Source organism: Drosophila subobscura, chromosome J, assembly GCF_008121235.1.
Source record: "Drosophila subobscura isolate 14011-0131.10 chromosome J, UCBerk_Dsub_1.0, whole genome shotgun sequence".
Taxonomy (NCBI): Eukaryota; Metazoa; Arthropoda; class Insecta; order Diptera; family Drosophilidae; genus Drosophila; species Drosophila subobscura.
The window spans coordinates 4,625,718-4,637,866 of record NC_048532.1 but is presented as its reverse complement, the minus strand read 5'-3'; the positions used below and the strand labels follow the sequence as shown (position 1 = coordinate 4,637,866).

General features: G+C 44.3%; 1 protein-coding gene across 1 annotated transcript in view; it reads left to right on the top strand.

The window, feature by feature from the left end:
• Positions 1-2,438: 2,438 nt before the first annotated feature.
• The window catches only part of LOC117893456 (MOXD1 homolog 2), a 116,923-nt gene continuing 107,212 nt past the window's right edge, over positions 2,439-12,149 (top strand). The window contains exon 1 of the mRNA XM_034800076.1: positions 2,439-3,268. The gene's annotated coding sequence lies outside the window, so the exon portion shown is untranslated. The remainder of the gene's footprint in view (positions 3,269-12,149) is intronic.

Here is a 12,149-nt window from a genome sequence, read left to right as displayed (position 1 = left end):
AATACGAAGTGAAGGAATATATTTTCGACTAGATCTCTAATATTCAATGGTACTTTTCATTTTTGTAAGATGGTAGTAAAACAGCAGTAGAGTTCTATAAATCCTTTGGGGATCAAAATACTATATTCTAGCCGTGTAACTCTTTCATCGATTTATTGTAAGTTAGCTATGCACCGATTTCGCTCTGGCTGTACCTTAATTTTAAGAGCTAATGTAACCATGCCAATGCCTGGTTAGGAAGTAAGGAATAACCAATAATTAGGAACCAGGTAATACAATACCCAACAGTATACCCACTCTGTCCTGCAATTACAGGGCATGCATAATGAAAACAAACCCGAAATAAACACAAATACATAAATAACTGAAAATAATTAATAATTTAAATGCTCACTAAAAAAACAAAGCGGAGCAAAAAAAGTATCATTAATAAATTAAGGCGAAATGAATACAAAATAAAGCGGGCAAATAAATAATAAATAATTTTAAATATACACAATTTAGTTAATATAAAACCCAATTAACGGGACACGGGACACGAAAGATGGCCAGAAAGGGAAAAAGCTATTTCGACGCCTCTCATTGAGTGTTGTCGCTGTAGAGGATGGAGAATGAAAGAGAAAAAGAGGACAACCGTATGGCAGCAGCCACCAACGATCCCATGAATGAATGTCATGAAGTCAACTAGGACAAAGCGAATAACACTCATTTATTAATGTACCATTTCGGCAACAACATAAGGCATGCTTCTGTCCAACCACCCACCACGTGCTGAAAGAGAGAGCAAAGAGAGAGCGAGAGAGCTCTGGAATGGCAACGGCATGTAAACGTTTTGAACTCTGTAATAAATTCTTTTGGATGGAAAAATGCATTTTACATTCTATGCTCTTCTGCTCTGCGCCTCTCTCTGTGTTCGCTCTTTTCTCACTCTCTTTCTCTTTTTCTCAGTAATAATGACATTGAAATTACGTCTGTCAACAGAATCGGGGCTAAATGCCCGGCAGCAGACTGTTAAGCGAATGTTAAGCGACTGGGATGCTGTAAAGATGGTAGAGCGGGATAGCTATACTAACAGAAAAGCGGAACAGCGCCGGGAGAGCAACCGGTTTCAGGGCGACTGTCACTCTCTCCCTATGTTAACTTGCCGGCTGATACCGAAACTGGTTTTTATTAACAGAATTGAAAGGTTTGCGGTTTTCGATGGAATGCACAAGGTGGGGTGCATTTCTGAGGCTTCTCTTAAGCTGTTGCTGGTGGGGTTACAATTACCTGAAAAGGTTAACAGTTGCGAAATAGAGCTCTTCACAGGATAAAAAGGGTTGCAGTTGAAATTTCGAACCCGATCCACAATTAAAAACATTTAACGTGCCTGACGTCTCCCCTTTTTAACAGATGCTTTGTTTACATGTTAACCTATGACAATATTCAGCGTGCTCTGTTAGAATTGCTCTCCAAAAAGACAGAAAGAGAGAGAGCGAGCGATAAAGAGAGCGCGCATCAATTTAAATGTTATGGCATGTAAAAGCAGCTGCGGCTGCTGTTAATGGCCCGTTTGCCGCTCAGCGCCATGAATTTGAAATGTTAATGAGCCGTTGGATGCCACGTTAACAGACTGCTAAAAGCCACGGCGTGCAGTTTATGGGGCTCATGTGTGTGTGGCTGGCCCGTGCATGTCTGTGCATGTCCATTTCTCCGGGACAACATACTTATTGGGTGATTCGGTCTACCAAATGGGGCTGTTAACCAAACTTGAGTGTTATGAATGGATGGTTAAGGTAGAGCGCTTGATGTCTCCATTATGTATTCAAATATTCCTGGCAGCCCATGCCTCATTTCCTGAATGACCTTTCATATCTTGAATGTTAAATGAGCACCGAAAAACTATCATTAATAAAAGCTCCACCGCGGGCACTTGCACCACTCCCCCTTTTAATCAAGAAGCGTTCGGTTTCCTGTGTCCCATGTAAATTTGCATTATTTGAGGCACAAAAATGCTGTTAACACTGTCATAATTAGCCTACGTGCATGGCATTTGAACCTCTTAAGTGGACGCCACGCCACTCCACCTCTTCGTCTGGCATTTCAATTGAAGACCGCTAACAGGGCCCTGCACCTGCTGTGCTGTGCTGTTGGGGAAAGCCCTGTGGCTCTGTCGCTGCTAACCATTCGCGCTCTCTTTCTCGCTTTGTCTGTCCGCTCTCGCGCTCTCTGGCTATTTTGATGGCCTCTGTAATTGCTTAAGTACAGCCAAATTGAATTATGTTAACAGAAGCGCACTCGGCTCTCTGGGCATGCTCAACAGCGTTCAGTCTCTCTCCCTCTGCCACCCTCAGTAAGCAGTGGTAAACAAATGTTTCCCTCTCTGTCGCTGGCTCTGTTTGGGACCGAGGCGACCTCGCCAGGTAGCGAGCAAGGCGAATCCAGTTATTTTCGAAACTTCCCAGCGAGCGGTTCACCGCGGCGGATGAGAAAACTCAGCGATTTGCCTCTCAGTGCACGAGCAAAACTTTACGGAAAAATAGGCGAATATAAAGCGAAATTCAGCAGAGCATTGCAAGTGCTTTGAAAACAGCAAAGTGAAATACAGTACAGTGAAGCAGCAGATTACAGTGAAACAGCAGTACCATTAAATACAGTAGATACAGTGAAACGGCAAGCATCCGAAATATGTAAATGAAATATTATAATCGTAAAACGCGGTTTCACAGCAAAGGGCATTCATATGCAAATCCGGTCGCACAGCCGCAGCCACAGCGTGGTCCCTACAACAACTCCGAATAACAGTTAAGACCCAGAGTCGCAGCAAATGCCGGAAAATAATTTACGTATTAAATCAAAACACACGTAGAATTCTAGGTTCTGCTCGCCCTTTGGAGCCGAGTGCCGGCGTTTGCAACCGGAAAACAACAATTTTTTGGGGAGACCCTTGAACATAACGCGACGCGAGACGCTTGCCGTTACGGTTACGCTTTACAGCTTACGTTGTGCAGAGAGTGCTTCGGTGTGTCAAAGTGTGTGTGTGTCTGTGTGTGTGAGGACACGAAATGTGTGCCGCAATTTAAATTTCAGTCCTATGCAAATACTCGTACAATTGGACGAACTTCGTGGTTGTATGTAAAAGTGTGTGCAGACGTGGGCATAAACGTAAACCAAAACAAAAGGATTAAACGTAAGATTCCTGGAGCACAGGATTCTCACCGCAGAGTGCTACCGATACAGCTCTAGATTCGGCTACATCTCCATCTCGAGAACCAGCTCCATTCTCCAGGTAAGTTCTGTAAATGATGTATTACCTGTACTTTGGAGGAGAAGGAGGCTCTTGTGTGTTAGTGTGTGAGTGTGTGGCATTAGTGAGAGAGAGGTGCACAGGGATCCTGTGGCGGCACTTGCGGTTGCTGTGTGTGGCATGTTAAGTGCAATCCATTATACAGATATGCGCCCTTCCCTGCAAATGCAGGTTGGCCCCCTCTCTCTATCTCTCTCTCTCTCTCAGCAACCAGCTCTTTCTTTATGGGCTCTCCCTATCTTTGTCTTGTGTGGTGTGTGTTTTTGGTTACCACAAAACTTGCTTCTCTCTCTCACTCGCTCTCTTGCTTGGAGTCTGATGCTAGTTGCAGAGGAGGCAGAGGCAAATGCAGATGCAACCTCTCTCTTAATGCATCCATCAACTTCAATGGAATGCCATTCAATCAGAATTTCCTTCCTTCCTTCGTCTCTCGTTTGTGTTTTTTCTGCACTTCGTTTTGCGCCGTTTTGCATTCTCGTGCAGTTTTGCCATAAAGGAAAATGAGAAAAATTCCTGCCACTAAAAGCGGGAAAAATTGCTGCAGGTGCCACAGAAAAGTTGCACACTCTTCCGTGCACCCGAAATTTCAACTTATGGAATATGGAAATTGTTAAGATAAAGTTTTTGTTGCCGGAACCGAATTGAACATATTTGTTAACCCAGTTCTGGCTTGTGGCAGAGTGAGAGAGGCAGGGTTGAACAGTTGATTCGGGGCAAGTTTCTGAGACAAGAATATGATAGCTTAATTGGAATAGTCAGAGACCCAGAGCAAGAGCCAGAGCAATAGCAAGAGCAAGAGTAATTAAAAGTTTTGTTGGGGGATATTGTGGCGAAAAGTTGAAGAGAGAACCTCCTCCCGCCCGATAGAACCTCTTCTTATAGAAATACAATAGAACCAGTCGGAAAGGGTTGCTATTGCATCGTCACCCCTATATGGTCTTTTGCTAGCTAATCTATGTATGTATGCATGCCTTTCCCTTTTCTTGATGCATGCGATTGTCACCCCTATATGATCTTTGGCTAATAGTTTTCCCTTTCCCTTTCCATTTCCATTTCCTTATGCATATGTTTCCACCCCTATATCTGTAGTATGATCTAATTTCGATCTCCTTTCCTGGCAGGCAATTGAAAGCAGCAATTGATTGATTCGATTCGATTCCATTCGAAGGCTAATGAACCGCAATAAAATTCATTTGGACTACTTACAATTTTTTCTTCCCCTCTGGGCGTTCCTCTCTTTTCCGTCACCCCTCTTTCCAATTGAATTTTTTTAATTACAACAAAAAAATTCAAGAATTTTCCGTTTTTCTCAACTACTACTCGTATATTGAAATATTTTACTCTTCCTCGCGCCTGTCATAAATATTTTAACAGGAGAGCAACGCAAATATTTTAACCATAAAAATTGGCAAGCAAACGGGGGAATCGTCCAAAAAGAAGAAATCTTTTTTCATTGAAAGCCATAGATAGATGTGGATGTGGATGTGGTCCGGGGTGTGTATAAAAGGTACACGAGAAAACGCATTTCCAAAATATTTACACAGAAAAAATGAACAACAGAAAAACGAGAGGGAAAATAAAACTAGAAAAAAGGCGGGAAAAGCACAAATAAAGAACGAATAAAATATGAACGAAGGAGGCAGCAGGCGGCGGGCGGCAAGAGCACGAACAGAAGCAGGAGCCAGGCCAGGACAGTAGCAGGAGATATTTTATTTTTCGGCTACAATTTTTGTCGCCCAGCAATGTCCTGTGTGTGTCCTCTGTGTAACTGGGCGGGTGTGTGTGCGATTTTGTATCTGTGTGAGCTGCAGTAAATAAATATACGCGTATCTCTGATGGGGATTTATGGCAATGAGAGACAGTCCCCCCGTTGGATGCTGGCCTAGGACTTAAATAAATGATAGATTGAAATTTATATAGCCTATGGCACCCCCCCAGTCACAGCCTCAGTCCCAGTACTGGGTCCCCTCTCTGCTGCTCATCTGCCACACTCATATTGCACATTTTTAGGACCATTTCGATAGGTTGTGAGAGCGAGCGGTGGAAATAGGTAACAAAATCCTCCTAAAAATCCATGATGTATCTATGATATATTCCTTTTCCAATTTGCTGGTTGTAAATGCCAGAGGAAAAGTGAAATTTGCCAACATAATATCAGACTTTTGCGCCCCAGAGATACGAACGAGTACGAGTGTGTATGATAATTCTTATTGAAATATTTCCCACATTTCAACATTTGAAATGTTTGTGAATTATTTGCATTGATTGAAAAATCACTTTCAAATACCATTCCTCTCCGCCTCGCCTCGCCTGCTCCTTTGCTCACAGTTCAGATTGCATTTCCATTGATACATACATACATACAGATATTTACACAATTTTCCAACAATGTTTCATAATTAATTTTTGTGCTTTGCTTTTCTAAACCAAAGCCAGAGGCAGACGCCACCCTTTACCACAAATTCAAAATGCAATAACAAAATTCTAGGCCCACAGCGGGCAGGGGGCAGCAGGGAATTACTCGTACTGTGCTTGTTTTCCCCACCAAATAATAAAACTTTTGCCAAAGGAAAAATCCAATGCAATTTATATGAGCCAATTGGCCAGAGAGCTACAATGGGAATTTTCGGATGCGGAAATGCAATTTCCAGGTGAAATTATTATTAATTTTAATGAAAATGAAAAACAGATTCCCCAATACCAAACACACAAAAGGATTGTTTTAATATGTAATAGTCGTAATGCTCCACGCTGCGATAGCGAATCAAAGAGCGAGAATTGGAAATTACCAAAATGGAACTTAATTTGCAAAACTGCAGCACCAAAATTCAGATTTGTCGAGATAATGCAGAGGGCTACGCTGGACCACATGGCGAGCTGAGAGATAGAATATATCCCTGGAATATCAGCTTTTAAGAGCTAGAAATAGTGCAGATAAAAGAGAAATCAATAGAAAGTAAACAAAAGCTGCAGATAGAAAAGGTTATCCTTAAAGTGATTGCAGTTTTCTTTGCATTTGCATCCCTTATGCTTCCGATTTGGCATAAACTTCTGCCAGAGTTAGCCAGAATCCCCATAGATCCCCGTAGATCTCCTTTTTCTAAATAAAGTTGCCATCAAATTGTTTCTCTAGTTATTTGCACCACACACAAAAGCATCCATGTGGCAGGCAGAGGTTCCGTTCCTAGCCCTGTCTCTGTGGCTGCTGACTGTAAAATTAATTTCATATGGCAAATGGCTAAGAAAAATGTTTTGCCGTACAATCTATGAGGATTTTCTACCACACATTGGAGAAGCACATTCCAAAAAAGCTAAATAAGATGCCTCCACACATATCCAAAAACCCCAAAAACAGAGCTGAACAGAAGCTTCAATAAATAAATACTCTCACTCCTGTGTGGGTCTGTGTGTGTGTGTGTGTGTGGTGGCATGCCCCCTCGAACCTGGTGGATTCTCAGAGTCGACTCGTTTAATTTTGGGAAAGCGCACTCAAATGTTAATTTCATTTCCCGTTCGCCTTTTGTCTGCAATTCCTCTCCACCTTCTTCTTCCCACTCCACCCGTTCTCTGCCTCTGATATGTATAAAAAAGATGATATTCGTATTTAATTTCAATTTCAAAGGATTTTCCATGTATTTATTCAAGGACTTTATCTTAAGCATAAATTACGGGCCAACGAACGAACGAGCGAACGAACGGGTGCGGGCTCCATTTGGCTTTTCCGTGCACGCCTCTGGCTTTCACCTACTTTCTCTCTAGGTGGGCACCTCTTCTCCATGGGTATCCCCAGCCGAGCCCAGGCCAAACATTGTCTGAGTCTACGTCTCTGACTGTGACTCTGGCTCTGGCTCTGGCATGGCTCTGACTGGAAGCTGCACGGTCTCAGGCTGGTGCTCTCTCCTGCCTGTGTTTGCCAAACTGTGGCTTCCAGGTTATCCCTCTGTATCTCCTGCTCTCCTTGCCTCTGGCAAAGTCCTTGTCTCGTGCTGAACGTCGTGTGCATTTGGTTTTCATTTACATATGAAGCTCCTTAATAATCCTTTTGTGCACAGGCGACACAGTCGGGACAGGACAGGACACACAAAGCCAGCCAGCCGAGCCGAGCCGAGACGAGCAGAGTGAGTGGCGCACACGTGCGTACAAGGAAATGTTTAAATATATGCAAATCTAGTTAAGTGTAATCATTTAGCACAAGCAGGAATAAAAAAGTGGCCCGTACCCGTACTGTGCTGTCTGGGGAGAGGGGGGTCCTTCAGCATCCTGAAAAAGTTGCCACGGAAATTAGAATTTGAATGCATTTAAACAAATGCGCACAAAAAGGAAGTTATCCCACAATGGCCAGGCGATAATAAAGTTATAAATGGTTCATTTCATGGCCTCTGTGTGTTCTCCAATACAAAAATGTCACCATGGAGCGCATAGGCAGGGAATGGGTTCTTTCTATTAGGGTTACTCAGAAGCAGCGTTATACAGTACATGTAAATATGTACATACGAGTAGAATCTACTTCCTTAGATATAATTTCGCTTGTGAGTTCATTAATTCCTTAATTAAGTGCTCATTAATACCCATAATAGAACGAGTACCCCTGCTTTGGCAGAGCTCTGTCTGACAGCTACAGCAAACACACTCGAGACGGAACCACTCGTCGGGCGAGTACTCGTACGCATCGCATTACCAAGTGTAAATAAAATAAGAAAAAATTGCTAAAGAATTGTGGGAAAAGAATCCATTAACGCTTTGTGGCATTGCATTTAAGCCCCCGCGTATCCTTGTGGAGTCCTGCTGCTGCTGCTGCTCCTCCTCCGACGGAGTACACACTACTAACGAGCGGCGTTAGTTTAATTTCTGGAGCAACCAACAACTGAAGGAATGAAAAAATTTCATAAAAAATGAATGCAAATGCTTTTGCGCTCATAATTTCATCATCATCATAATCAGCACCCAAGTGATGATGATCATCAGCAGCAGCATCAGCATCAGCGCTCTCCTGCCGCACACTCTCTCTCAACCTCGCACTGATTTCGCTGTGTGTGTGTGTGTTGCCCTCTGTGGTTTGGCAGCCAGGACGTTTCGTGTGTCTGCAACGGATATGAGGCAAAGGCATCACAAACAGAGGCCGACACCGAAGAGCATAGAGCGCAACAGAGCGGGAAAGAGGCTGAGCTGAGCTGGGCTGGGCGGCTGTTGGTGGCTGTTGGCGGCTGGGAAAAGCGGAGTAGAGCAACGAAGTTGGTTGCCTATTTTCAAAAACACGGCATAAGGATAACAACCTCTTAACCCAGTTTTGTGCAATCCAACTGCAGCCTGGCAGACAGAAAGAGAGAGGCAGAAAGTCTGCCACAGATACAGATACTCTGCTGCTGCTGTTGGAGAGGCTCTGATTCTGAGGGTCTGACATCGAGGGGCGTATCCTTGTGCATGTCCTGGGCTACCCATTTTAAATTGAACTGTGCGCATTTAAGCGTAAACTGACAGCTTGGAAAATCGAAAGCAAAAATAAATTGTCTAGTGAACTTGGTGGTCCATGGCCCAGGCACAGACCAGGACCAGGCCATGGCACGACACAGCCGAGCTGATTGTAGCCTTTGGGCTTAGTGTCAGCCGGCAGCAAGCGGCAAGCGGCAAGCGGCAGGCAGCAGGCAACAGGAAGCAGCCTGGGTGGCAAAGGACAGTGGCAGGAAATGGCTTGCTCTCTCTGTCGCTCCCTGCCGCTCCCTGCCGAGTGTCTGTCTGTCTTTGGCTATTAATTGAAATTCGTTGTGCTTAAAGCCTCCCCCCGCCACCCGCCCTTCACAGAAAGTTTTAAAAGCTCTCCCGACCGCCCAGAAACGGCCGCCCTATATATCGGTGCGTAGTAGGCCTTGAAGGACATTACCAGCAGCAGGCTACAAAACTTGTCGCCTCAGACTCCGCTCCTGCTCCTACTCCTAGTCGTACTCCTACTCCTAGTCCAACCCTGGGCGACCGACCCTCTCAAATAGCATTTGCATATATATCATCTCGTATATCCTTTTTGTCCGAGCCCTGGCACACGGTGTGTTAAAACTTTGTCCCTTTCTCTGCTCACGAGATTTGCATAGAGTGAGGGTTATGTGGTGTGTGTGTATGGGTGTATGAGGGACCATATATCAATCCTTCAGTGGAAAAACTAACTCTGATAACCGGTTTTTGGGCCTCGTCACGCTTTAGGGTAACCCTTGGGTACAGAGTCCTGCTGCTGCTGCTGCTGCTTGTTAGAGAGAGGTAAACACAATCTGAAAGTAATCCTAACCAGCCAACTGGCAATTGTAAACGAATTCGGTTTGTTTGGTTTTGGATTGGAGCGTTCCAGATCCAGAACCCAGGGGCAAGGACTCGTTTTTAATTAAGAAATTTCGGGTAAAGAGTTAATGAAGCATGAATCGGTATTTGCAGAAGGGTGAGAACTCGTTCGTAATCGTAAATAAAATTAACATTCACTTAATTCTGATCAGTGATCACTTTTGAGCACTGATCGCCTGCTTTTTATTTGATAAAATCTCAAAACTGCTATCCCCTAGGGGAACTTTCCCATTTTTCTAACATTTTTTCTACTTTGATCCCATCTTACATAACCTAACTTTCCTCTTACCTAACCTCACTTTCCATACGTATATAACCTCAAAGGTTGTCTCTTTCTCACTGGTTGTCTGGTTGTCAAAGGTTGTCTCACTGGTGCAAGTGCAATTGCTGATTCCTCATAACACACGCTCAGAGACGGGTACTTGCCATGTCAGCAATGAAATCGAAAAGTTGCCAATGCTCACCTGCTGCTTCTGCGACTGCTCCTTCTGCTGCTTCTACTCCACCTGGTGCACCGGGACTTTTAAAGGGGTTTTCACGGATAGTTTTTGGCCAAACTTTGTGTGCCCAGCAGGGGTGCCACCAGTGGGTGGCAACAAAAAACTTTTCCACAATGTCTTTTTACATATTGAGACTCTCTCTCTCTTTTCGTTTTCCTTTGCTACTTTTGCTACTTAAAGTTTGTTTTTGTCTTTGGAGTTGAGAGATATATATACCGCCCGCCTGCTTTCTTTGAGCTCCTCTCTGCGGAGCAGTCTCAAAGCTGTGCCCCGACGCTGGGGCTCTTTTGCTATCCAAATTGTGAGCAAATTAATTGAACGCAAAGAAATGCAGAAGGCAAACACGAAGACACACAGAAAAGGCTGGAGGAAATCAGGGAAGGAAGGACTGAGATGACGTTGAAACTTTTTCCACTATATACCTGTCTGGATCCCTCTGCTGGTCCCTCTACTGCTGGTCCTGGTCCTGGTCCTCTTCTTCTGGTTGGTTTCCCGACCAACTTGCTTGTTAAATTTAAAACGCTTACCAGTCTGGTCTGGGCTGTGCTTTCACCTGAGGGAAAACCCTAAGCGTAGCAAATAGAAAGAGCTGAATGGAGCGCTGGGAGCAGAGGCTACGACTAGGGGATGCTCTAGCCAAAGGTTAGGGACTTTTAGATCAACAAAAGGATGAGCAGGAGCAGAGCAAATGTAGACGACACGCTCGACAGCGAGGTTTCTCTTAGGGTAGAAGTGAAACATGCTTGTTACATACTTTCTAATGTTACCTCAGTTCATTATAAAAAGGAATTAGGAAGTCTTTTTTTACCGCGATTAAACCAGCAACAAATCGACTCTATTTGCTACCCTTCAGTTTGGACTAGAGAAAAAATGCTCAAAGTTTTTGCCACTCATTTTTTTACACGCAGTCCTTGGGCTTCTGGTGCGAAGCTCAGACTTTTTTGGTCTCCTTCCTTTTCGTTCACTCTGGCCCATGCCCAGGCACAGGCCCAGGCCCAGGCCCCACTGCTAATCCAGGACAATAAGTGTTTGTCGTTGGGATTTAGACAATTATTCACGTTAAGTTGACGTCTGAGACGGGGAGCCCAGGCAACTGACAGTTGCGATTCGCCTGGCTCTCTGCCACTGTGACTGCCGCTGCCGCTGCCTCTGACTCAGAGTCCTACCTCGGCGCTGTGCCGCCGCCTGTTCCCATTTCTGGATGGAGTCTCTGCCTCTACAGTTTTGTAATTTCTTCAACGTTTCAATTTGTCCCGGTCTGGATTTCGCCTCTCTCTTATTTTTGGTCTCGTTTCTTTTTTTCCAGGTTATTTCTGAGGATTTTCTGCGACTGGGGATGGGCGGGGGGCACACGCAACATTTTGTATTATAAGCGCATTTGGGTTTTAAGGTGTCAGCAGCCGAGGGACTCGACTCTCGCGTTGATATGTCATCTGGAAATAATTTTTATTTATTCGTTCGTTTGCCCCCGACATCGTACGCTAAGCCGTCTGGCAATTTTACGATGACATTTCTGCCTCTTACGAGCATTCGGAGGGATTTTCGTTTGCTAAATTTGCAATATACATTTTTCATACTGAAAGAAAGCAACGAAACGATACGAAAGAAAGCTCTGCGCTTCCGCACCCACTCGAAGCGCTTTATTTGATTTCGTCGCCTCAATAAAAACAAAAAAACAGAAAACAAAAAAAACCTCAAAGAGAACTCCATACTGAACTCTCTCTCTGGCCGTCTCTCTGTGACCCCACCCGGGATGTGTGTCCGGGTACCCCCGTTCTGGTCCTGGTCACGTACGGAACATAAAAGTATTTACAAATAATATTTCCATATGGTAAGACGTGACAAAGACTCAAATTAGCGATGGAACGTTTATCTTCCAATGAAGGGGGGCTGGGACCTCCCCTCCCTACAGCCTACAGCCTACAGCCACCTACCAGCAGCTGGCCATATAAAAGTCTGGCCATAAACAAACATCGGGGAAATATCCTCGTAAACATCCAATATCCGAGTGGCCCATAGAAAATATTTCCTTTATTTTT